This window comes from Aedes aegypti, chromosome 2 (genome assembly GCF_002204515.2).
Source record: "Aedes aegypti strain LVP_AGWG chromosome 2, AaegL5.0 Primary Assembly, whole genome shotgun sequence".
NCBI classification, from domain to species: Eukaryota; Metazoa; Arthropoda; class Insecta; order Diptera; family Culicidae; genus Aedes; species Aedes aegypti.
In genome coordinates, this window is record NC_035108.1 from 188947077 (window position 1) to 188974159 (window position 27083).

Sequence of the window (27083 nt, forward strand, 5' to 3'; positions counted from 1 at the left end):
CATGACATCATTAATCTTGTGCCTCGATGTTCACAGCTAATTCCCATGCGCCATAGCTTTGAGCTCTAAGCCCACGAGCCTAACACTGACTGCTGACCGGCAGCTGCTACTAGCGCGATTAAACATGCATACAGTCTCACCTGAGGGGTGATTTGTTAACGGTAGATAAGGGGAGGGGAGGAGTAATGCAACTTTAATCAGGATTTGCATGTGATGTAGCGATAATGGTACATATCATGATAAATTATTTTATCTTATCAGATCTTCGCCAGGCGGTGATGACGGTACAAGGCTCTGGTTTTGTACTCATTTGCGGCTATTTTGGTTGCATAGAGCTTTAACAGATATATGAATTCACCTAAAATGACTGCCTTTATAAATTCAATAACCGTCAAACGGGGTAACTTGCAACACTTATCAATATTAAAGCTCAGTAGACGACAATTCAGACGTTATAATCAAATTAGGAACAAATGTCAACTATAATAATCGATTTTATTAAAACTTTGACTAATGGATCTTTGAAAAAACTCTTCTAGCCTCATATTTGATGGCTATTCGATTAAATTCTTGCAATTTTGAAAGCTTGGAGTTCAAGTTTCAATGGTCTTTGTTTTGTATTGGATCATGCTAAATAATTTATGTTTTGTCAAAACATGTATCATAGCACTTCATCTCATATAGAACATCTCAAACATCCATCATCCAAATTTAAGCTATTGAAGATCTTTATAAAAACTTCATAAATACAAACTACTTGGCCAACAGGTATCGTGTTTCAAGTTTTCTCGCTATTGCAAATAATTCCGTTCGATGGTTAAAGTTACACTGCTGCATTAGGATTTTAGAAAAAAATTCTATTAAATAAAAACCAAAATTACTACTTTACCATTGATTTCCAATGAAATTCAAATCTTTTGATAGATACGCGTATAACGATCTCAACTTATACATTAGAAGATAGAAGATAGAAGATAGAAGATAGAAGATAGAAGATAGCAGATAGAAGATAGAAGATAGAAGATAGAAGATAGAAGATAGAAGATAGAAGATAGAAGATAGAAGATAGAAGATAGAAGATAGAAGATAGAAGATAGAAGATAGAAGATAGAAGATAGAAGATAGAAGATAGAAGATAGAAGATAGAAGATAGAAGATAGAAGATAGAAGATAGAAGATAGAAGATAGAAGATAGAAGATAGAAGATAGAAGATAGAAGATAGAAGATAGAAGATAGAAGATAGAAGATAGAAGATAGAAGATAGAAGATAGAAGATAGAAGATAGAAGATAGAAGATAGAAGATAGAAGATAGAAGATAGAAGATAGAAGATAGAAGATAGAAGATAGAAGATAGAAGATAGAAGATAGAAGATAGAAGATAGAAGATAGAAGATAGAAGATAGAAGATAGAAGATAGAAGATAGAAGATAGAAGATAGAAGATAGAAGATAGAAGATAGAAGATAGAAGATAGAAGATAGAAGATAGAAGATAGAAGATAGAAGATAGAAGATAGAAGATAGAAGATAGAAGATAGAAGATAGAAGATAGAAGATAGAAGATAGAAGATAGAAGATAGAAGATAGAAGATAGAAGATAGAAGATAGAAGATAGAAGATAGAAGATAGAAGATAGAAGATAGAAGATAGAAGATAGAAGATAGAAGATAGAAGATAGAAGATAGAAGATAGAAGATAGAAGATAGAAGATAGAAGATAGAAGATAGAAGATAGAAGATAGAAGATAGAAGATAAGAAGATAGAAGATAGAAGATAGAAGATAGAAGATAGAAGATTAGAAGATAGAAGATAGAAGATAGAGATAGAAGATAGAAGATAGAAGATAGAAGATAGAAGATAGAAGATAGAAGATAGAAGATAGAAGATAGAAGATAGAAGATAGAAGATAGAAGATAGAAGATAGAAGAAGATAGAAGATAGAAGATAGAAGATAGAAGATAGAAGAAAGAAGATAGAAGATTAGAAGATAGAAGATAGAAGATAGAAGATAGAAGATAGAAGATAAAAGATAGAAGATGGAAGATATTTGCTCATAGTTATGGAACATTTTTGAAATTCCCGTTTCGATGTAATTGTTTCCTTACTTTGTATGAAATGCGAACTTGAGTAAATCCATTTTCGTGAACAGATTATTCGTAATTCAATCTTTGTGCAAACCATTTAATACCCAAACGTATCCTTCTGGAGCCTCATTTCAAGAATATATGTGTCACATGTCCAAAGCGAAAGTAATTTGCGTCTGAAAAAGCACACTTACAGCCATTCGGTCCATTAACCAACGAAAACACCTCGCTTTTCTTGAGACTTGACAGCCGGTGTCGCACAGGTATCGACCGACGACAACATACACTTCAAGACAACCTGTGAGACTTCTATCTACAGCGTCATCATCGACGTCGTCGCAGAGCCAGAGCCAGAGCTCTCTTGTTGGTTTAACAGGCAAATGAAGCGAACCGAACGGGAATGAGAAATCGGTCACCGGGTTAAGGTTAACCGGTGGTAATGATATCACTTTAGCTTTGGCGCTGTGGTCTGCTCTCTACGTACATGGAAGTTGTTTTATTTTTTAGCACTCTGCGCCATTCCTTTCCATGTGGTATGTGGTTTGGGGAGCATTGGCTATCGTCGATGTGAAATGTTAATTACTTTTCGTCCGGTTTCGCTTTGCGGTTCAATTGACTGCTTTTGGGTGGTACCCTGCAGGCGAATATGCTAATTTTGGAGAGTTTTTTTTTGTTCTGCTTTTTTACTTCACTTTGATGCGCATAAATCAATCGACTTCAAAACCTGCCACATACTTCACGTGGAGAAGCAACATCTTTGAGGAAAATTTTCAAAGGGATTGCTCCACGGAACACATTTCGCTTCGCATTCGGGTACACTTTTAGTATCGCCATTTATCGTGTAAATAAATTGAAAATGAGTGGCAAATGTCCATGATAATTTGTATGGACAAAAATTTATGATCTTTGTTGTTACTTGAATCAAAAATTTCTTCTTCCATCGATTTTATTTTTCCTCTTGATTTTGTTTCCTATTTTCAACCGAACGTTCGGAGCGCATGGAATTGTATGTACGAAAAAAAATGGGCCAGCAGACACAGAGTAATAGGTAACCGGAAGTTCAAAGTTCATTAAAATTGCAAGCCACCAAGCGATAAAATGTATACAGTTCCAAATAAAAACAACCAAAGATACCTACTTGAAAAAACTTTGAACATTTGATACCGAATGCGCACGGTTGCAATCTTTTGCTAGATCTACGTGAGCACATACAGAAGACGACTGAACTGGGAAGTGATTGTGCATGCCAGGAATCTCAAGTCAGTTTGTTTGTTTGAAGTTTTCTTTGTACGGGTCAGTTCCGTTTCGTGATTTCTTATTCCAAAGAAGAAAAATATATTTTTTGGAGCATTCAATCAATGAAGACAATGATGTTAAACTGATTTTTAGATTCGCACAATTTATCGTATCCTATTTAAGGTTCCGGTACCAAAGATTATTATGTACCAATATATTGGACTATGGAATACAACGTGTATTTATTTATTTATTGAATTTTATTTTTTGATAAAAAAAACGACATGAGCTATTTTTTGTTGAATAAATTGCCTTTAGTTCAGTCAATTTGACCAATTTCAGTTTTTATATTATTCATACGTATTATAAACAATTAGATTTTCGCAAAAGTTTGCTCCCTTGCACCAGTAGTTGCCGTTGTATTACAATAGTGGATCAACTGATGGAAGCAGTTTTTTCTTCTTCTTCTTCTTGGCATTATGTCCTCACTTGGATAGAGCCTGCTTCTCAGCTTACTGTTCTTATGAGCACTTCCACAGTTATTAACTGAGAGCTTTCTTTGCCAAAGTTGCCATTTTGCATTCGTATATCGTGTGGCAGGTACGATGATATTCTATGCCCAGGGAAGTCGAGGAAAATTACACTACGAAAAGATCCTGGACCGACCGGGAATCGAACCCAGACACCTTCAGTATGGCTTTGCTTTGTAGCCGCGGACTCTAACCACTCGTCTAAGGAAGGCCCCGGTTTGCATTCTCTCGTTGATTATTCGTTGCTTTATATTTTTACGGCTGGCTTGCAGGGCCTGACACCAACCCTCTAGATTTCCGGAAAACCATTCCTCCTAAATGTTCGGAGGACCATAGTGCGCAGTTTAGCTTAGAGTCCTTCTCTGGCACTCGGACGATGATCAGCCGCCCTTGACATGGGGAACAGGCGCTGTTGTGAGCCGCTCCTAGCATGGAGTACAGACGCTCCAGGCTTGCAGAAGCAAACCCTCCCTTCCCTGTTAGCATAGGCAAGAAGCTAAGGACCACACAAAGGAGTCTATTTTATTCCTGCTGATACGGGAGGTACCAATGGTACGCCATGCCCAGCCATTTACCAACTAGTATTTTAATGTGTATATTAGGACTCCAGCGTGGTTTGTTGCACTTCTGTGTGAAGGTGTGCAAATTTGTGTGAAGGTTTCAGGTGAACACTCCAGTTCATTTGGATCCCGACAGGGACTACGGTAAGGTGATGGGCTTTCGTGCCTGTTGTTCAAAATAGCGCTAAAAGGTGTTATGCGGAGAGCCAGGCTTAACAACAGAAGTACGATTTTCACGAGATCAAGTCAATTTGTTTGCTTCGCCGATGATATGGACGACATTGTTGGCCGAATATGTTAAAAGGTGGCAGACCTGTACACCCACGTGAAACGCGAGGCAGCAAAAGTTGGACTGGTGGTTTCGAACGCCGAGTTCTAAATAAGATCTTCGTTGGCGTGTAGGAGAACAGTGTGTGGCGGTGAAGAATGAACCATGAGCTCGCCAAACTCTACGGTGAACTCAGTATCCTGATGGTGGCCAAAGCTGGAAGGATGCGCTGGGCAGGGCATGTTGCAAGAATGCCGGACAACAGCCCTGTAAAGATGGTGTTCGCCATGAATCCGGTCGAAACTAGATGGTGTGGGGCGCAACGAGCTAGGTGGAGTGACCAGGTGCACCAGGACCTGGAGAGCGTGGGTCGCAGTCGAGGATGGGGAGAAGCGGCCATGAACCGAGTGAATTTGCGAAATATTGTTGGCGAAGTTTTATCAAACTTATTGATGTAAAACCAAATTAATAAATGATAATTGTTGTATAATGGATGTAATCGAATTAAATTACGTCTGATTCTTGATACGCAATTAAAAATTACGTCGGCCGTTATTAATTATTTATTTGCCAACCACCATACTTCTAACTCAAAGAAATACTTTTTCTAGAAATTACTGAAAATATTTCATCACAAAATTACAATAAATAGCTTCCTAATTTTTTTATACAATCTTGTTTTTATTAGATGACAGGATATAGCGTGTTCTCTATTACTACTTTGACAAATTACCGCTCATATAACGGCTATATTTGAACCTTGTCTTTTGTCCTTTGTTGACGTACACTTAGTCGATGATTAAATATAGTAAGAATTAAATTACTCTCATTCTTGTTATTATTGCTATGTTACATATTTCGATAGTGTTAAAATAAAATAATCGTTATTTTAACAAAATATTATGAAAAATATGTATACATCAGTTCACACTTATTCGAACAAAAAACAAAACACTGTAACTAGAATATTTTGGAGAAAGTTCAAACATTTTGCACACATTAGTCATATATACACTCCCGTGCAAAAGTTTGGGTTCACCCCCTAAAAACATAGACAAGTGTTCTGTCCATTTCTCCGTAATTACATGTACGATACGATCATACTAGGGGTGGACCCAAACTATTGCACGGGAGTGTACAAGTATTGCAGGATTATTCTTACCGATATTTAAAAAAAAAATAAAAAAATTTTGAATCTACTTTTGTTTATCGAAATGAATTCTTCTTATTATATTTGGATCCTTTGCCAGAAACAATTTATATTTCCAAATAACGTTATTTATATCAGAGAATTTGTATATTCGGCTCTTTTTCAATTCAGCTTAGATAAATTCCCAAGAATTAAGTTTGAATTTTGCAATATATTTTTAATACCAAAAAAACTATTAAGATGGATGAATTGAAATTTTGCTCTGATCCGTTTGACAAATGTAGCTAGGAATGAAAGAAAGTCAAAGGAAAACAACATTTGAGTTTATTTAAATATATTTAAATTCGTGTCTGCCAATATATAATAATAGCGCGTGATCCACTTACCCCATCCCATTAAAAAGTACGAGAAAATGTACCATGTCCAATATATCTGTATTTATTAATAAAAATCACATTTGTTTTAATGGGCCTTCCTTAACCGAGTGGGCTATAAAGCATAGCCATGCTGAAGGTGTCTAGCTTGGATTCCCGGTCGGTCCAGGATCTTTTCACAGTGTTAATTTCCTTGACTTACCTGGGCATAGAGTATCATCGTACTTGCCACACGATATACGAATGCGAAAATGGCAACTTTGGCAAAGAATGCTCTCAGATAAAAAATACGGAAGTGTTCATTAGAACACTAAGCTGAAAAGCAGGCTTTGTCCCAGTGAGGACGTAATGCCTAGAAGAATAATTTGTTCAATGATGATTCATTTAATAAGAACAGGAAAAAAAAGGCTGAGATACAACGGATTTTCATTGATGTGCTATAGTTTTGTTGTAGTATCAGTGTTATTGTGAGAATATAACCTAAAACAAATCAATGGTGCGAGAATATTCAATATATTCAAGTATTGATACTAAATATAACAACAAAAAACAATATTAAATATGTTTTTCTGGCCTAAACTTAAGCGTTTTGGAACCCTTTAGTAATTTCATCTGATATATTGAAACTGCAGTAATTCTATCAATATGTTCTTGAGGAACTCATCTGTTGTAATTCACTGGTCTGTGCAGCTTGATGAAAAATGGATGCATTTTTTACCCTTTTTTTAAATTTATACTTTCGCCAAACAACAATGATTTATTGATAACGGGGTTGGTGGTCTAATGGCTACCGCTTCTGTTTCATAAGCATAAGGTCATGGGTTCAATCCCAGGCCCGTCCCTTTCCTCGTACTTTGTAGTTGTATCTTTCACTTGCTTCTATCTACCACTTTAAATATATCACTGTTAATGTATCTATCACAGTTCATAGCATTTGCTAGAACCCGAAACGGACAGAAATAAACCGTTTCCCTACGCTTCCATTCGTTCATCATTATAGCAAGCCTTCCTTTACGCCTGATACATAGGCAGTCTGCTAACCAAACCAGCAAGCCTCTCTGCCATAAAAATTACCCCACCCTTTCACCCTTCCCGCATGAACTGGCGTTGACGCAGTGGTATATACGGTCAACAGTAGGAGCCAGTTGAATGCATCATCAATTCCTTCCCCTTCCCCTCATTGGTCTGCATTCTGACGTGGCAGGCACCATTGTTGCCTAAAATTAGAAGATCACCAGCACTTATACACTGAGGGTGCCTGTTAATCCCAAGCAGTCATCTGGTTGGCTCCTTGTGTAGGTGCAGCTGATCTGGCGATACTGGAGTAGCAACCACGGGCGGCCAATCAAGCTCAAGCTCAAGCTCAAGCTCGCCAAACAACAATGATTTATTTGTCATCAAAAATTTATGGAACAAAAAATTAAATAAAATTTCATAACATAACAATATCAATAATAAAAACTATGACTACATACCTTATTTATCCGAGGATACTTTAGGTTAATCGTAATTCGAAGATTCTGCTAGAAGCAATATTCTTAAGTAATTCGTTGCTCGTGAATATATTGCTGCCACTATTGCTATTCCTGATCTTCTAACACTCAGCTAAATCTGTAACGACAAAAAATGAAATAAATCTAGTTATTGATTAGAAGTTTCAAATTCTTAGCTTATACGCTTTATTATCTTCTTTGCCGACCAATGATGAATTGAGACTATATGTGTGGTCAGAGCGCCAATCGAAAGCAGATTTATTAGCATTCGAGCAAAAACGTGTGCAGAGCCATCAGGTCGTAAATCCTCTGTCCGGGGTGTGATTAGTTTGCACGAACTACAGTGGAAGTCCAGCAGCAAAGTGGGATAGTGGTGAAGCGAAGATAGGAAGCTTTGTGTGCTGCAGCTTTGGGCAGTGCTAATCCGTTAAACTATTCGCCGCAAAAGTCCACTTAAGGAAAGTGGAATTGCTTTAAGAGGATTATGTAGCTTCCCTAGAGAAGTGGAGAGTTGCAGTTTCTTATTGGGCGGTTCAAGGTGCTGTTTAATTTGGTTTTATTCAAAAGAAGTGAGAAGTGGGGATGGGGCGGTGTATAAATTAGGTTCCCTTCACTGAACTCTGGAATGGTTGATTATGTTTTGATATGGTAATTACCACCCTCATTATCTTATACTGAAAATCACATTTCTTTACTGCTGTTCAGAGCAGCCAAGCGTGCTTAAACTTTTATTAGTCACGAATAATAAGAAGCCAAAGGCTACATACTTTTTTGGCAACTATTCTACAAGTCTATAAAAGCACATCTCAATCATGAAACGTTGAGGTCCATTGCCAGAAACGAAAGACGAAGTATACAATGTTCAAACGATAAGCATCCCCAGAATGGCTTCAATTTGCTGAAAAACCCCGTTTTCCACCAGGAGTAATTATGCCAAGAGAGTACGTAACATAGTCACTTCCTTCCATTTTCAAATCGTCATTATCCGTTTGGCTCTGTCCTGTCCCTCGCAAATTGTTCCTTTCACATGCCCAGGCGCGAAAAATCACGGGAAAATCCTTCCCGGCAAATGGTGGTTCACAACCATGGCCACTGCCAGCTACAGCTATCAACAGATACGCACAGTGGGAAAAAAGTGGATTTTTCTTTACGTCACTTGGTATATGCAATTAAGCTGTGTTTTGTTCAAATGACACAAAATATCCTATTTATTTTTTATTTTTTATTTTCATCATTAGTCTTATTTTAAATATTACAAACATTTCTAATAACAATACGATTTGCGTAAGGTAACACATAAGTTGCAGTTCAATGCATTAAAAAGACAAGTAGGCAGCTATAAAAGTAACAGGATTAACAGGAACACCCAACATTTCCAATTCTTTGGTTTCAAATGACGAAAAAGTTGTCTCTTAAACAAAGTTACACAAAATCGGGCTTTTAAGGATCAAAACACCATGTTTATTATTTTGACACAACCTGTGAGCTTCGTGGTCGTGCGGTTAGTGTTACCAAGCATTTGGCAGCATCGAGTCAAGGGGTGTGGGTTCAATTCCCTTTTTTTGTCAGGAATGCATTTCGACTGCTCAACTGGGCATTGCATGCTAGCTCATTGTCCAGTGTGGTGCTTACTTTAAAGGGCAAATCGTCAACTGGCAGCATTAACGTGGCAGTGTCCTTTAAAAAACTTTATAAATTGATTTTATGCAAGCATTTCCATAATGAACAAAAAAAACAACGTGAAGCTTATAAGAACTAAAGTGAACATGAAAAAGTCGTATTTGGGACGACTAGGGAGCATTTTAAAATGAATTGATAACATTTGTAAGTGTTTTGGATTTAAAGAAAAGTATGTTGTATGAGGCATTTTCAAACGAAACACACTTATATTTCACATCATAAACATTCGAAGAAGTTATTTATTTATTTTAAATTATGTTGAGTACTGTATTAAGGTATCTTACAATTGCTAAAAAGCCTAAGAGACGTCATCAAAATCATCCATTAAAGATATTTATCGATATAATGTAAATAAACCGGACATTATATTGCATTGTTTTCGCTACACATAACCTATGACAAAACAAAAAAAAACATCAAGGACTTTTAGAATCATTGTCAAAAATGGAACTAATTTATTCGAAATACATATTTGAAAATGCAATGCTTTTTTATAAGGTACCAATTTTAAACGGAGTTTTCTTAGGATTCCTCTAAGTACTTTTCTAAGAGTTTCTCCAATTAAACATTAAATTTCTCAACCCCTACTATTCACAAAAATATTCCCTACTTTGGTGTGGAGTACAGTTGTTGTCGATTTGGTCCTACCTCAACCATGATGTGGCCTCGTTACCGAGATGACCGATGGAGATCGTGCTGGTTCAACTCCGATGGAGCCAATAGTAGCACATCGGCTTGGCGTCGGCGGAATCTCCTGGGGTATCACCGTGCTGATAACTTGGTTATGCAGGCGTCGGTTTTGGAAGTGGGTGAGGAGAGGCGCTTGGGGTAGCGGCGACGCTGGTGGGATCGCGACAGCACACTCGATTCCGATCGAGCGTCGAGAAGGAGACGCTGGGTAGGCTCCAATACTACTCTCAGATCATTTCAGCGTGGTTTTTCGGTCTGGCATCGGTGGATGGTATTGTTTCCGAGGGCCTCCGATCTTGGGACGTGGACGTGAGTCGGGCTGATCACGCTGGCGTTGGGAAAACTTCCCCCCTAAGGACCCTTCAACGATTCAGCGATCAATTGAAGCGTGTGACGCACGTGGGCCGAGCAATCTCTGCCGATGACCAACACTCTCCGAATGTACTAATAGTGGTAAACCACCACGAGACGATAAGCACACCCAGGGTAATCACGCCTGATACCACCACCGATTGATCCGATTCTTCACGGTTTTGATGCCACACTCACATCTTCGAATTCCGATTCCGTGGCAAAAACCCCACCGGGTTGTGGCTACACCAAGAAAAAAATCCATGAGGACCGAACACACAATTCCAATAATTTTCACCACATTACCTGTTCTTCGATTTCTTTTCTCGCACTTATTTTATATTTTTCGCATCACGATCAAACTTGCCTTCTCTAGAATAATATAGTTCTCAATAGTTAATCACTTTACTTTAGTTTTTCAAATTCGCTTACATTTATTTACACTTTCAAATGCGCGACTCACGATTTGGTTAATAATTTTAATTTACTTGCAATCTTTAAGACTCTGTAATAATACGTATTTCTAGTTAATGAAATTTTCTTTTCATTTTCTTTTCATTACAACACACTTTCAATTTTACTCCGGATTTTCTCACTGCACTTAATATTTCAGATTATAACTTTTCAGCTCGGCAGTCCGAATGGGAAAGATCAAGTCGATCTTCCCGACCTACCAAGGAATTTCTGTTTTTTTTATTAATATATTTCTTAATTTCAGGGTTTCCGGTTCTCGCTTGATTTCCTTTTTCATAAATAAAATTTTCCCGTCACAAATCATCAGCTGTTCCGGGTTTCTTGTTGATCGTCGTTTTCTCCTCCCAATTTACCTTATCTTAAATGTTACCCATACAAACAAAAATGATTCGAGCACTTTGTTTTCCTTGCCTTTATTACAGGCGCATTCAAGCTAACGCTTCTATTTGAAACGACGGATTATACAGGGTGTTTGGTTCCATGTTTTTAATAATTGGAGGGTAGATAGGTCTCCATGAGATATGAAAAAGTGCCCATGGAACATAGGGTCGCAAACCACTGCTAAGTGAGTTATTCACGATTTTAAGATTTTCAACTTGTTCATCTTTGGAATCACATATCTAATTAACTATGCGTCATACATTTAATCTCAGCGCATGAATCGAAAGCTTATGATCTAATCTATCTTAGTTTCTTGGACGAATTTTTTGTAGAAAATGATTCAAAGGCTCAAATTACGAAAAGTTTGCAAAAAGTGACGGAAAAATCAGCATTTTTCGACGTATTTTTATGAATTTTATTAAAATTATCGTAATTAATGTTAAAAAAATTCTTCTACAAAATATGCATTAACTTGTTAGCTACCAAAGTGTCTTTGAGAGCAAAAGTGTATCTCTTGTAGATTCGTCACAATATCATGTTGAAAGTTGTGCTTCAAAGAGCAAAAAAATCAAAATAAATATCGGCTGATAGCTCTATTCGTTCGTCCGTTCGTGTGTTGATGCCTCCGCGTGTGGATGAAGTGCTCGGAAACGACAGATGTCGGTCGTGCCGAAGCGAAGGGGAAATGAAATCGCTTCGCAACATGCGCCATTTCTTTTCTTCTCTTCGCGGCGTTTGGTTTGCAAACAGACGCATAAATAGATTTAGTGCGGTCGCCGCACGACCACCGCAGTAGCGAAAGTGTGTTCATAAAGACTGATCCCTTTAAATTCCTCGCACTAGTAGCTGAGCTACGGTGCAGAGCAGAGGGGGGGTGCGCTTGCGCGTGTAGCGAGGACTCAATTTATGCATTTCTCGCCTATGACGTGGAACTTTTGATGCATTTTGAAGGGTTTTAGGTCGTCTATTAATTACATAGAGGTGGACAAGTGAGAGTAGAATTTATGACGTGCCATTCACGCCGTTGTAAAAGTACAACACTACCAAGTAAACCTCGCCCGTGATACACAGCACGAGCGAGGTGAATTCTTAGGTTCAATAAAGTAATTTAGGTATCGCACTAATGCTCAGCGTGAACTGTTGGAGCAGCAGGATGAAATATCTCACCAAATTAGTGACCGTCTATCCTACTACAGATTGGTTTTCTGTATAAGGTTGCTTACAAATTATGTTGAATAGATCAATAATCTCTCAGTTAACTATTTTTATAAAATCAAATAATAGACCTACATGTAATATTTCATATAATTTTCAGTGTCGTATCCAGAAAATAGCTCAGGGGAGACGAACGACGCAAAAAAGTGGATATTTTTACAAAAATTGGGATGGCTTAAGACGGTTCAACCACATCATTTTGTTTTTCTTTTATCCAGCAAAATAATAGAATAACTGCATAAAATTAAGAATTTCTTTTGAAATTGAGACTTTGGCAGTTTAATAGGTTCTATGTGCAGTCACAACAATTAAAAGTCACAATTTGTAGATCAGTACTATTCTTTAAAAAAAAGCCTGAAGCCTTGCAATGTTTGTAATATGAAATCAAATATTTTGAAAAAAAAAAAATAAAATAATTCATCAAATTCCAACATTTTTACTTCATTATTGAAACAATTTATGATAGATTGAACGAAAACGACACAATTTTATCAGGCAGGTTGATGCGGTTCTTGTACAAAAATAATAAAATATAAATAAACCTTTTGTTATGCTCTAAATCAAATAGTAATCAGATCAGTACCCAAATATTTGTAGTTCAAAATTTCATTTTTTTCTCTCTCTCTCTCTCTCTCTCTCTCTCTCTCTCTCTGTTGAGTTACTGAGTCTTATTTTTTTAAATTTTAATTAAAAACCAAGAGAAGTGTTAATTTTGAACGATAACATTTGAAATATTTGCAGTTTGCTCTAATAGATGGAAAATTAGAAATCAAATTGATTATAATTTAACAATTAAATGTATTAAAATGAACTTAAAACAGTCACAGTCACAATTAGAAATTGAAGCTCTTTCCAAACTTTAGTCAAGTTTTAATCATCAAGTTAACTGTAACTCTAGCGATGGCAAAATCATTTAAAATTTGACTCATGGAACATATTCAAAGCATAAATGTGTATGATTTTACACGAATTAAATTTAAAAAAAATACCTGCTGGAAACCCACCAAAACCCGGAAATATGAGAATATGTCATTTTTCAAACAAAACTAGTTTCATGTTATTTAAAGCTCCCACAGCAATTTACGGATGCTAATGGTTGTTACTATGGCAAGCCTGTAAAATTTCGTGAAGGGAAATATCCTTCATCATTATAGTAACAGAACCTCCGAAATGTCAAGAAGGCGAAAGTGTAAACACGACACGTAGCAAAACATTTTTTGGGATGAACAATATTTCATTAATAGTATGTCTCACTATCAAGAACTTTGGTGATCACTAAAGCCTCTCACTAATTTGAATTTCAAATCCAAATGTTTAATTTTAATAATAAAATTCAATTCACATTTTCAAAACTGAATAGGCCAAACATGCTTTTAAGAGCGTTTTTCGTATTTCAAGTAGTTTCACACCAAAAACTTACTCCAAAATCCACTAAGGTGGAGAGGGAGGGAGGGTTGACCCTCAAACACACCCCCTCCCACTGATCACTTGTTTCTGTTTTGTAGACAATATGATCTTAATTTTCGTTCTGGCGTTATGTCCCAACTGAGACAGAGCCCTGCTCCTCAGCGTAGTGTACTTATGAGCACTTACATAGTTGTTAACTGAGGGGTTTTCTCAGCCAAAGTTGCTGTTTTGTATGTGTATATGGGCAGAGGCATATACGTTTTAAATATTTTATATGGGACAAAGTCCACGAGACCCCTCCCAGCTCTTAAATTCTTTGGAAATGAGCATGTAGCTTAAGGACAGCCATAAAAGCACTGCAATATAAATGAAAAAAAAAACTCTAGTGGAATTAAATGGTATAGTACTAGATTCGGGTTTTCTTTTATTTATAGGTATTCCACTAAACAGCTCGAAGATTTAATACACAATATTCTTAATTTTTTTCATGATCTCAATTAAATGCTTTTCACACAAAACAAAAGCATGATTACTGCATTCAGATGAAAATATTAATTTAGAAAATATTCAAGATCTATCCTGTAATTTCCAAGTTGTTCCAATAATTTCTCCACAAATTCCTTCAGGAATTCTTTCAGTTAATGTTCTCAGGAGTTTCCCAGGGATACCTTCAGACTGAGACCACTTGAGGAATCCTTTGTCGGCCAATACCAGGCAGGTTTTTCGGAGGGCCGATCCGACAACAAATCAGATATTACCAGATACATCTTGCAAATGAACTTAGATAAATTCTTGGAGTATAACTAGCAGACTCACCATCTGTTTGGATTGGAGACGAGGTGTCAATGTCGTGTGTGAATTTAGATGGAAGTAAGGAGACGCACTTTGGAATTCATTGTTCAACATTGCACTCCAGGGTGATATTAGGAGACCAGCGAGCAAAGAAATGACACTATCATGACACGGTCACATCTTCTTCTTCGTCTTGACATTAAGTCCTCACTGGGACAGAGCCTGATTCTCAGCTTAGTGTTCTAGCACTACCACAGTAGTTAACTGAGAGCTTTCTTTGCCAAAGTTATCATTTTTGCATTCGTATATCGGGTAGCAGGTACGATAATACTTTATGCGCATAGAAGTCAAGGAAATTTCCATTACGAAAATATGCTGGACCAACCGGGAATCGAACCGAGGCACCTTCAGCATGGCTTTACTTTGTAGCCGCGGACTCTAACCACTCGGCTAAGGAAGGCCTACGGTCACATATGGTCCATGGTCTTGTGGACGATATCGGCCTCATTTAAATCGATCGCAGGTCAGTGGAGGAGGTTTTCGAGGCTCTGAAGAATCTGAATATCTCCAAGAATTCGTTGAGGAATATCTGCAAAACATCCTTCAGCAATATTTTTAGGGATCACCCCTGATACTCCTTCAAGAATTATTTTATGAATTTCTCCAGGATTTTCTCCAGAAATTGTTTGGTAAATCTTGGCAATTTTTTTTTCAGGGATTTTTTATGAGATACATCAAAGGATTCCTCTAGGAACTCCTCTAAAATTTCTTCGGGGATTTCGCGGATTTCACCTAGCACTCCTTCTCTTAGGAATTCCACTAGGGATTTGTTCAGAATTTCCTCCAAAGATTTTAACAGGAATTCTTCCAAAGATTCTATCAGGAATACCTCTTTGAATGCCTCCAGAAATATTTACATTATTTTTCTTTATTAATGTGAATTTTAACACATATGGCTAGTTCTTCACTCATACAGAAAAATATTTACAAGGATTTCGCGTAAAATACATCCAGAGCTCCCTCCAGGAATTCCTAAAATTACATTCCTTCAGCATTTTCTCCAGAAATACCACCAAGAATACCTCCAAGAGTTTCTCTAAGGATTCCTCTAAAAATACGTCCAAGGTTTCCTCCACGAACTACACAAGAAATTACTTTAAAATTCTACTAAGAATAGCTCCGGGGATTCTTTAGGATTAACTTCATGGTTTCTTCCAGGAATACCTTCAGGTAGAGGAATATCTTTCAGGATTCGTCCATAAATTACTGCTTAGATTCCGCTAGCAATAGCTTCTAAGATTCCTCCTGAAATTTGACCATGGGTTCCTCCTGATAAACTTCAGGATATTTTTATCAATTTCTCCGTGGATTTGTATAGGAGCTGTCTAGTAACATCCTGTAACTCCTCCGGAGATTCCTGCAGAAACTCCTCCAGAAATACTTTCATTTTTTCCTCCAGGAATATCTCCAATGATTTGTTAGGAAAACTAGCAATCAATAACATATCCATTGATTTTTTTCAAGAGTTCCACTAGGGTTTTCTCTAGGAATACCTCCAAGGATTCCGTCAGTTATAAACCCATGAATCCCTACTGGAAAACGTTCAAAGATTTCTTCAGAAATATCCTACCTCCATGAATATCTCAAAAGATTGCTCCAAGTAAACTATGAAGATTTCCTTCAGGGAGTCTTTCTGGAATTCTGTTTAAACTTTTTTTCGGTGACTCCTGCAGGCATTCCTCTAAAGAGTTCCTCCAAGAATTCCTATAGGGTTTCATCCAACGATTTCCTTAGGAATCTCTCCAAGGATTCCATCCGGAGCTTCTCCATTGGTTTCTTCAGGAATTCTTCCAGAGTTTCTCCCTGTTTTTAAGAATAACTTCTTGGATTTTCTCTTGGAACTTCAAAGAATCCTTCTTAGAATAATTTCAGGATATTTTTCATGATCTTTTCAAGAATTCTTATGGAGATTTCTACAGTGACCCCTTCAGGAATCAATCCATTCTTAAAAACAGGGAGAAACTCTGGAAGAATTCCTGGAGAAACCAATGAAGAAGCTCCGGACGGAATCATCGGAGAGATTCCTAAGGAAATTGTTGGATGAAACCCTAAAGGAATTCTTGGAGGAACTTCTTAGAGCAGTGTTTCTCAAACTTTATTAACTTTCGCCCCCTTTAGGCTAATATTTTTTGGAATCGCCACTTTAATTTATGAAACACATATGTATGCCAAAAAATGTCTTCGATTTGCATATCCCTTAATATTGTCGGTTATCGGACAATGATTAAAAACGATTAACTGAACAGTATTTTATACAGTCGACTATCCACATCTCGATATCTCACCCTATGTCGATGAATTCTTCGGTCCTTTTATTCTGCATATAATTATCATCTCCATGTGTCGATGTACTGCTCATAACTGCATATTTGTCAAAATCGACATTTTTGAAAATTTCGAGTTTGTACCGGGGAGAGTTATCAAATGACAAATACTTTCAATATACTTACCGAAATCTATGAGATTGTTCTAGAAAAAAAATGCATAGTTGTTTTGTCACATTGGCAATTGTAACCGCACAACAGTCACATTGAGATTATACATGAGCCTCATAATGTAGTAGCAACAAAATTTCTATCAGAATTATTTTTTGACTACTCTTCCTATATGCAACATGAGTTGTACAAAATTTCAGCCTCAAATAAGCAATTATGGATTCAAAGTGATTTTTTGAAATTTTAGTTTCCTTCAATACTGCAATGAAATGCAAACTAGGTATATCATTTACTAAAAGCCTACTTTTGTCGAATGTTACAAATATGCAGATATGGATAGTTTAGTCTTGTAGTTTTTTCATTCCTGATTTTCTTTCCGTACGTCACTATGCCCATTATCAAAGGATACTAGTTCAAATTTTCGTGATTCAAAATAATATAGGTGCATAAGATGACGTCTGCTTGTTTATTATTTTGCTTATTTTCCTTCGTATTTCCACGCAATCAACGCATGCTTCGTAAACTGTTTAAGGTTAACGTCAACGAATTATCGAAACGACGTTAATCGTTGATTAACGTTAACAACTCTGTTTTGTACGCACATTTATCGATCTACAGCAAATTGTTAACGATTTTCTTCGAATATTTCGATAGGTAATCTGGTCGGCGTTAAGTCAGAGGGGACCAAGTACAAAATTTGGGAAAATTGGATTATTCTATCATTAGATGCAAAATTACCTTACCTTCGTTTCACTTTGATCAGATTTGATGAATGCTGTAAACTGCAAGATATATGTAATAAATTTACTTTGGATGATCAATAAAAATCGATAAAAGTGTGCAGTCAGAGTGGACCAAGTGCTTATTACCATATCAGAGAAAATGATCAACGCGCTGAGGAATGCGAGGAAATGAAAAACATTTCAAGAAATTTGTGAGATTTTTTAACATTGAATGATTCTTCTACTTATCCATCAATAGGAATTTATAAATATTACTTAATTCGATGCATTTGATTTTGATTTTTGACCATTTACAATATTTGGATGGGTGGTCAGAAATTGCAACAATTTCTGTGCAGACAGAGTGGACCAAGTGTTGAAAAGCAATAAACTGATTGATTGTTGCATTTTTTGAGTCAATTTCAGAGTCCGATAGAAGTTTATGGTAGTTTTATGGTGTATGTATGGAATGTGTTAAAACCCGCTTATTGGACCAGTATATTTTGGTCGGTACTCAAGATTTTCTCTTGGTTCATTTTGACAGAACACGTATTAGAATATTTCTGACCTTCAATACCCTGACCTCGCAAAACCTTAATATTCAAGCTATCCTAATGCCATTGATTTCGGTATTAAGGATATGGATTATTGAACAATTAACGATAATGGTGTAAGAGGGTCTTCATAATCTGCTTATCTTAGAGATAGGCAACCAGTTTGACTATGCAAGCATTGAATGATTGTTATTTTTCTAGAAATTGTTCAGTCAGAGTGAACCAACTCACTGAACGGTGGTCTTTAGTTCAGTCAGAGTGGACCAAGTACACATAGTCCATCAGAAAATCGTTCTATCAGAGGTTTGGATTATGATTTTTCATGATTATCACTTCACATTATATTGTTTGAAAGCAGCACAAAGCTGTGTAGGAATATTGATCCAAAATTTAAACGAGTTCAAAAATTACAGGGCGTTAAACTTTAAGCCTGTTTTTCTCAAAATATGAAAAATGTCACTTGGTCCACTCTGACTTAACGCCGACCATCTCAGAATAACATATTATGAAAACAATATGTGAAAAATAGAATCCATTTTTTTTTTCTGTTCGGAACATAAACCACTGCGACCAAGATTTGATCTATTGTAGTATATCCCGTGTCCTTTGTTTATTGCATGTCGTGTTACCTTATCACTATTGAGAAGTGATAAAGTATTCGGTTTTCTTACAGTTGTAATTCCTAACTTGATCACAGGAAAGGATTCTAATTGAAAGGTTCCGCTATTTATACCCTCTGAAGAATGTGGTGGGTACACTCTCCACAGGTGCGCCCCTTTATCAGTCAAAATCGGATCCCTTGATAAAGCCAAGAAATTGCACCGATATTGTCCATGCATCAGAATCCTAGTCCTTACTTCTTCAAATTAGAGAACTAAATAAATAAAAGATTAGAAAACAAATTGTTGTATTCGACTCATTTTTTTTTCCTTGTCTTAAGATCATTCTCGGCAACCGGGTAAACCGAGACTTGTCACTTTCAACAAGGTTTACAATTGTAATAAGGACTAAAAAATGTTCCTTTGATTACTATAATATCCTGTTCTCTTCGTTTGAAGCAGTCAGGACTAGGGTTCACTGGTAGATCTTTACCCCATAACGCACCACGAAAAGGTGATCTACCCGCGTTATGGGTCTAGAATCCATTTCATTACAGTAGTGTTGCCAATTTTGATGATTGTTAATGTACTTTGAATGGTCTTCTAAGAATGAAGCAATTGTGTTTTTATTGTGCTTTCAATGTGACATTGGGACTTAATAAGTAACTCTGTGAAGGCGTAAGTTATTTTTCATATTAATACTATATTAGCACTTCCGTCAGGGCGTACTTTTATCCAAAAAAATCTAATCATATCAGTTCCTTTCAAATTTAAAATATTTTTCTCCAAAAAATATAGGGGAAAAATGATTTTATGATATCTGTTATTGCTCCAAAAATAATTCGATTTTTACCATCAGGCTTCTGATTGATGATGTTTTCTAAGAACAAGCCTTTTATGAAAATAAAAAATATAAATTGTCGCATATTTCAGCCAATTTGAGCAATCATTGGTTTTGATAACCTCCAAAAATCGACCGTTCTAATCGTTGTTCTATATTTGTGTGAAATTTAATTATTTTGGAGATTTTTTATTATCACAACATTGTAAAATACTAGTCGAACGATGTACAGAAACCCGATTGAAATTTCATTAATAAATTTAAAAGTTACAGCATGCACAAAGTGTCCATTTTATAAAATGAACAGTCCTTGATTTCAAAGTTCCATATAAAAAAGTTCCTGGTATTCAATATTGAACATTGGGATAATTACTTAAAATTCTCAGATAAATGTTTTGAACTTTCAAAACATGTTATCTGTGTTCTCAATGATATCAGTGATTTATCTTTTCGATTCAGAGAAAATCTCAAATACCGATCATTCACATGATATGGAAAAAATGAATGCATATTACAAACATTTTGTTTTTGACAATCATTCAGTGTTTTCTATCATAATTTTAAACGGAACATGCTTAGAGTTCTAAGCAGTCTAAGATAAAGGAAATCATGAAAATGGTTTAGTTTAGAAATGATTCTCCTTCAGATGCATTAGTAATAGTTTCTTGTTGTATAGTTGTACTTGAGTGTGTTCTTCAAAGGTTATAAGTAACATTTTTGCAACTGCTCCCATGTCAGCTTTTTCTAGATTTTTGCTCCCCAATTTCTGTTTTACAAATTTTCGCCCCCTTGGACCTGAAAATCGCCCCTAGGGGGGCGAATTCGCACACTTTAGGAATCACTGCTTTAGAGGATTCATCGGGTTATAACTGACGGAATCCTAGAGAAAACCCTAGTGGTACTCTTGAAAAAAATCAATGGATATATTATTGATTGCTAGAGAAAACCCTGACGGTATTCCTAACAATTCATCAGAGATATTCCAGTTAGCAGTTATTTATGGACGAATCCTGAAAGATATTTCTCTACCTGAAGGTATTCCTGGAAGAAACCATGAAGTTAATCCTAAAGAATCCCTGGAGCTATTCTTAGTAGAATTTTAAAGTTATTTCTTGTGTAGATCGTGGAGGACGTATTTTTAGAGGAATCCTCAGAGAAACTCTTGGAGGTATTCTTGGTGGTATTTCTGGAGAAAATGCTGAAGGAATGTAATTTAAGGAATTCCTGGAGGGAGCTCTGGAAGTATTTTACGAGAAATCCTTGTAAATATTTCTGGAGGCATTCAAAGAGGTATTCCTGATAGAATCTTTGGAAGAATTCCTGTTAAAATCTTTGGAGAAAATTCTGAACAAATCCCTAGTGGAATTCCTAAGAGAAGGAGTGCTAGGTGAAATCCGCGAAATCCCCGAAGAAATTTTAGAGGAGTTCCTAGAGGAATCCTTTAATGTATCTCATAGGAAATCCCTGAAAAAAAAAATTGCCAAGATTTACCAAACAATTTCTGGAGAAAATCCTGGAGAAATTCATAAAATAATTCTTGAAGGAGTATCAGGGGTGATCCCTAAAAATATTGCTGAAGGATGTTTTGCAGATATTCCTCAACGAATTCTTGGAGATATTCAGATTCTTCAGAGCCTCGAAAACCTCCTCCACTGACCTGCGATCGATTTAAATGAGGCCGATATCGTCCACAAGACCAAGGACCATATGTGACCGTAGGCCTTCCTTAGCCGAGTGGTTAGAGTCCGCGGCTACAAAGTAAAGCCATGCTGAAGGTGCCTCGGTTCGATTCCCGGTTGGTCCAGCATATTTTCGTAATGGAAATTTCCTTGACTTCTATGCGCATAAAGTATTATCGTACCTGCTACCCGATATACGAATGCAAAAATGATAACTTTGGCAAAGAAAGCTCTCAATTAACTACTGTGGTAGTGCTAGAACACTAAGCTGAGAATCAGGCTCTGTCCCAGTGAGGACGTAATGTCAAGAAGAAGAAGAAGATGTGACCGTGTCATGATAGTGTCATTTCTTTGCTCGCTGGTCTCCTAATATCACCCTGGAGTGCAATGTTGAACAATGAATTCCAAAGTGCGTCTCCTTACTTCCATCTAAATTCACACACGACATTGACACCTCGTCTCCAATCCAAACAGATGGTGAGTCTGCTAGTTATACTCCAAGAATTTATCTAAGTTCATTTGCAAGATGTATCTGGTAATATCTGATTCGTTGTCGGATCGGCCCTCCGAAAAACCAGCCTGGTATTGGCCGACAAAGGATTCCTCAAGTGGTCTCAGTCTGAAGGTATCCCTGGGAAACTCCTAAGAACATTAACTGAAAGAATTCCTGAAGGAATTTGTGGAGAAATTATTGGAACAACTTGGAAATTGCAGGATAGATCTTGAATATTTTCTAAATTAATATTTTCATCTGAATGCAGTAATCATGCTTTTGTTTTGTGTGAAAAGCATTTAATTGAGATCATGACAAAAATTAAGAATATTGTGTATTAAATCTTCGAGCTGTTTAGTGGAATACCTATAAATAAAAGAAAACCCGAATCTAGTACTATACCATTTAATTCCACTAGAGTTTTTTTTTTTCATTTATATTGCAGTGCTTTTATGGCTGTCCTTAAGCTACATGCTCATTTCCAAAGAATTTAAGAGCTGGGAGGGGTCTCGTGGACTTTGTCCCATATAAAATATTTAAAACGCATATGCCTCTGCCCATATACACATACAAAACAGCAACTTTGGCTGAGAAAACCCCTCAGTTAACAACTATGTAAGTGCTCATAAGTACACTATGCTGAGGAGCAGGGCTCTGTCTCAGTTGGGACATAACGCCAGAAAGAAAATTAAGATCATATTGTCTACAAAACAGAAACAAGTGATCAGTGGGAGGGGGTGTGTTTGAGGGTCAACCCTCCCTCCCTCTCCACCTTAGTGGATTTTGGAGTAAGTTTTTAATGTGAAACTACTTGAAATACGAAAAACGCTCTTAAAAGCATGTTTGGCCTATTCAGTTTTGAAAATGTGAATTGAATTTTATTATTAAAATTAAACATTTGGATTTGAAATTCAAATTAGTTAGAGGCTTTAGTGATCACCAAAGTTCTTGATAGTGATACTATTAATGAAATATTGTTCATCCCAAAAAATGTTTTGCTACGTGTCGTGTTTACACTTTCGCCTTCTTGACATTTCGGAGGTTCTGTTACTATAATGATGAAGGATATTTCCCTTCACGAAATTTTACAGGCTTGCCATAGTGACAACCATTAGCATCCGTAAATTGCTGTGGGAGCTTTAAATAACATGAAACTAGTTTTGTTTGAAAAATGACATATTCTCATATTTCCGGGTTTTGGTGGGTTTCCAGCAGGTATTTTTTTTTAAATTTAATTCGTGTAAAATCATACACATTTATGCTTTGAATATGTTCCATGAGTCAAATTTTAAATGATTTTGCCATCGCTAGAGTTACAGTTAACTTGATGATTAAAACTTGACTAAAGTTTGGAAAGAGCTTCAATTTCTAATTGTGACTGTGACTGTTTTAAGTTCATTTTAATACATTTAATTGTTAAATTATATTCAATTTGATTTCTAATTTTCCATCTATTAGAGCAAACTGCAAATATTTCAAATGTTATCGTTCAAAATTAACACTTCTCTTGGTTTTTAATTAAAATTTAAAAAAATAAGACTCAGTAACTCAACAGAGAGAGAGAGAGAGAGAGAGAGAGAGAAAAAAAATGAAATTTTGAACTACAAATATTTGGGTACTGATCTGATTACTATTTGATTTAGAGCATAACAAAAGGTTTATTTATATTTTATTATTTTTGTACAAGAACCGCATCAACCTGCCTGATAAAATTGTGTCGTTTTCGTTCAATCTATCATAAATTGTTTCAATAATGAAGTAAAAATGTTGGAATTTGATGAATTATTTTATTTTTTTTTTTCAAAATATTTGATTTCATATTACAAACATTGCAAGGCTTCAGGCTTTTTTTTAAAGAATAGTACTGATCTACAAATTGTGACTTTTAATTGTTGTGACTGCACATAGAACCTATTAAACTGCCAAAGTCTCAATTTCAAAAGAAATTCTTAATTTTATGCAGTTATTCTATTATTTTGCTGGATAAAAGAAAAACAAAATGATGTGGTTGAACCGTCTTAAGCCATCCCAATTTTTGTAAAAATATCCACTTTTTTGCGTCGTTCGTCTCCCCTGAGCTATTTTCTGGATACGACACTGAAAATTATATGAAATATTACATGTAGGTCTATTATTTGATTTTATAAAAATAGTTAACTGAGAGATTATTGATCTATTCAACATAATTTGTAAGCAACCTTATACAGAAAACCAATCTGTAGTAGGATAGACGGTCACTAATTTGGTGAGATATTTCATCCTGCTGCTCCAACAGTTCACGCTGAGCATTAGTGCGATACCTAAATTACTTTATTGAACCTAAGAATTCACCTCGCTCGTGCTGTGTATCACGGGCGAGGTTTACTTGGTAGTGTTGTACTTTTACAACGGCGTGAATGGCACGTCATAAATTCTACTCTCACTTGTCCACCTCTATGTAATTAATAGACGACCTAAAACCCTTCAAAATGCATCAAAAGTTCCACGTCATAGGCGAGAAATGCATAAATTGAGTCCTCGCTACACGCGCAAGCGCACCCCCCCCTCTGCTCTGCACCGTAGCTCAGCTACTAGTGCGAGGAATTTAAAGGGATCAGTCTTTATGAACACACTTTCGCTACTGCGGTGGTCGTGCGGCGACCGCACTAAATCTATTTATGCGTCTGTTTGCAAACCAAACGCCGCGAAGAGAAGAAAAGAAATGGCGCATGTTGCGAAGCGATTTCATTTCCCCTTCGCTTCGGCACGACCGACATCTGTCGTTTCCGAGCACTTCATCCACACGCGGAGGCATCAACACACGAACGGACGAACGAATAGAGCTATCAGCCGATATTTATTTTGATTTTTTTGCTCTTTGAAGCACAACTTTCAACATGATATTGTGACGAATCTACAAGAGATACACTTTTGCTCTCAAAGACACTTTGGTAGCTAACAAGTTAATGCACTCACTTAGCAGTGATTTGCGACCCTATGTTCCATGGGCACTTTTTCATATCTCATGGAGACCTATCTACCCTCCAATTATTAAAAACATGGAACCAAACACCCTGTATATTAATTTACTCGTTTCAAACCGTTAAAAAGTTGATATAGCGACTGAAGTTTGAGCCTTATTAGTAACTAGTGGTCCCGGCAAACTTCGTCTTGCCATCAAGTAGGCTGTTGAAAAATGTCATTGGAGCTCCCATACAAAATAACATATTAGTACTCCCCCGTTTCACCAAATTTTTCGAAAACTTTCCTAAACTTTGTCGTCGCACGAACACGTCGGAACCCTTCAAGAAGACAACAGTGAAAGAATTGTGGAAATATGTTGTCCCGTTTTTGAGCCATTTCATGACATACAAACACCACTCCATTTTTATTTATATAGATTATTTGAATATAATAGCTTGGAGTACGCAAACTTGATCGAATATAATCATAGCTCAAAAGTATGAATGTGTTTTGTATCACAATTAAACTAGATGTGTACAAACTACAATTTTTGTCAACTACTTCCTGTATACCAGTTTCGGACAGTTTGATTTGTTATATGATATCATTGTTATTTTTGCACCAATGCCTCAAAAATGAATGAAAAATGAATGTTTTTCATAGATTCAGTCGATCAAGGTATCAAACATGCAATAAAAAAAGATGAATATTCAGAACGACATTGCAAAATGAGTTATTATCATATATGAACTAATTTAAAACCAATGTTTTTTTTTTTTGAATTAGTGGCTTAAGTGTCCGGTATTGGGGGATCTCCTGCTATAACTACCGAGAGGTGCATCAATTTGACCACCCGATTGCATTACTTATTTGATATGAGTTTTCGAACGAGCTTAATTTTGAACATGTTGAATAACCAATTGTTAACAGTGGGCCTCTTGTCTCGAAATTTTAGAAAGCAAAAACACAGCTTAAATTCGGTTATGATGATTTTCCACTTATTTTCTATTATTCCCCCACAGTGAAATGGCATAGCGGGAAGAACGATGATTATGTTATTTTCTGCCAGTTAATTTCCCCCCAACTGCACTTTGAAGAGCTCTCTGTCTGCGCTGTATTCTTTTGAATGGGCTCCCATTCCCCGTGCCAACTCGCCCAATAATGATAAAAGCTCCAAGAGTAAGGCTTCGTTTTCCCGGACTCTGTTGGATTTGGGTCGCGGTGGGGGTGTGCCCGAGCAAAAATCACCACTCTGACAAAAAAAAGGGTGCAAAAAAACCCGCCTCACCTTCTCCGGTGTCCCAAGCTCATTAATTTTTTGATGCTCGTTCATTTCAGCTTTTCTTCGCCTTTGTGGTCGTTTGTGGGGGTGGATGCTTTCAAAACGCCATGGCCTTTCTCAGGACTACAACAACAACAACAACTTCAACCAATCGCTTTATGGATTCAATTCTTAGAAGCACTCTGCTGGCGATTTTTGTTTGGCTGAATGGCCGAGGCAGAGTGCGTTGAGTTGAATGGATTTTGGAAATGGAAAGGATAACAAAATTAGGGCTTTTAGGTGGTTGATGTGGAAGGTTCATGTTTGGATTTCGATTTTTATTGAGAATGATAATCATTGAAAAACAGAAAATGATGATTTGCTATTCTTCAACAGTGCGTGGCTTTAAAACTCTGCCTTTTAATAAGGATTTATTGGATTGTTCTCTTCTTTCTTGATTTACGAGCATGCTTCTTAGCTTAGTGTTCTTATGAGCACTTCCACAGATATGAACTGAAAGCTTTCTTTGCAAATTGACTATTTTTGCATGTGTATCGTGTGGTCGGTACGTAACGCCAGTAACAAGAGGAAGTATCACATATCACACGTAGTACCAATCGTTCCGTTGTCCCACGTACCTCAGCTGACGTTGCTCTCAGCTGAATCGTCGATAAATTCTGACGTCGAAAATGTCGGAGAAGTACCGACCTTCAATCATAACGTGGTCGATTTGTGATTCTGTCTACTGTGGTGATCGCACTTAACAGTCAAGGCGACTGAAATTAGTTGGATAAGAACCGATCCAATGGAG

The 27083-nt window shown here is 36.6% G+C and overlaps 1 protein-coding gene across 1 annotated transcript in view; it reads right to left on the reverse strand.

Annotated features, from left to right (window-relative positions):
- Positions 1-27083, reverse strand: part of LOC5577287 — a 570169-nt gene that overhangs the window by 406564 nt on the left and 136522 nt on the right. Inside the window, exon 2 of the mRNA XM_021843494.1 lies at positions 7678-7813. The gene's annotated coding sequence lies outside the window, so the exon portion shown is untranslated. The remainder of the gene's footprint in view (positions 1-7677; positions 7814-27083) is intronic.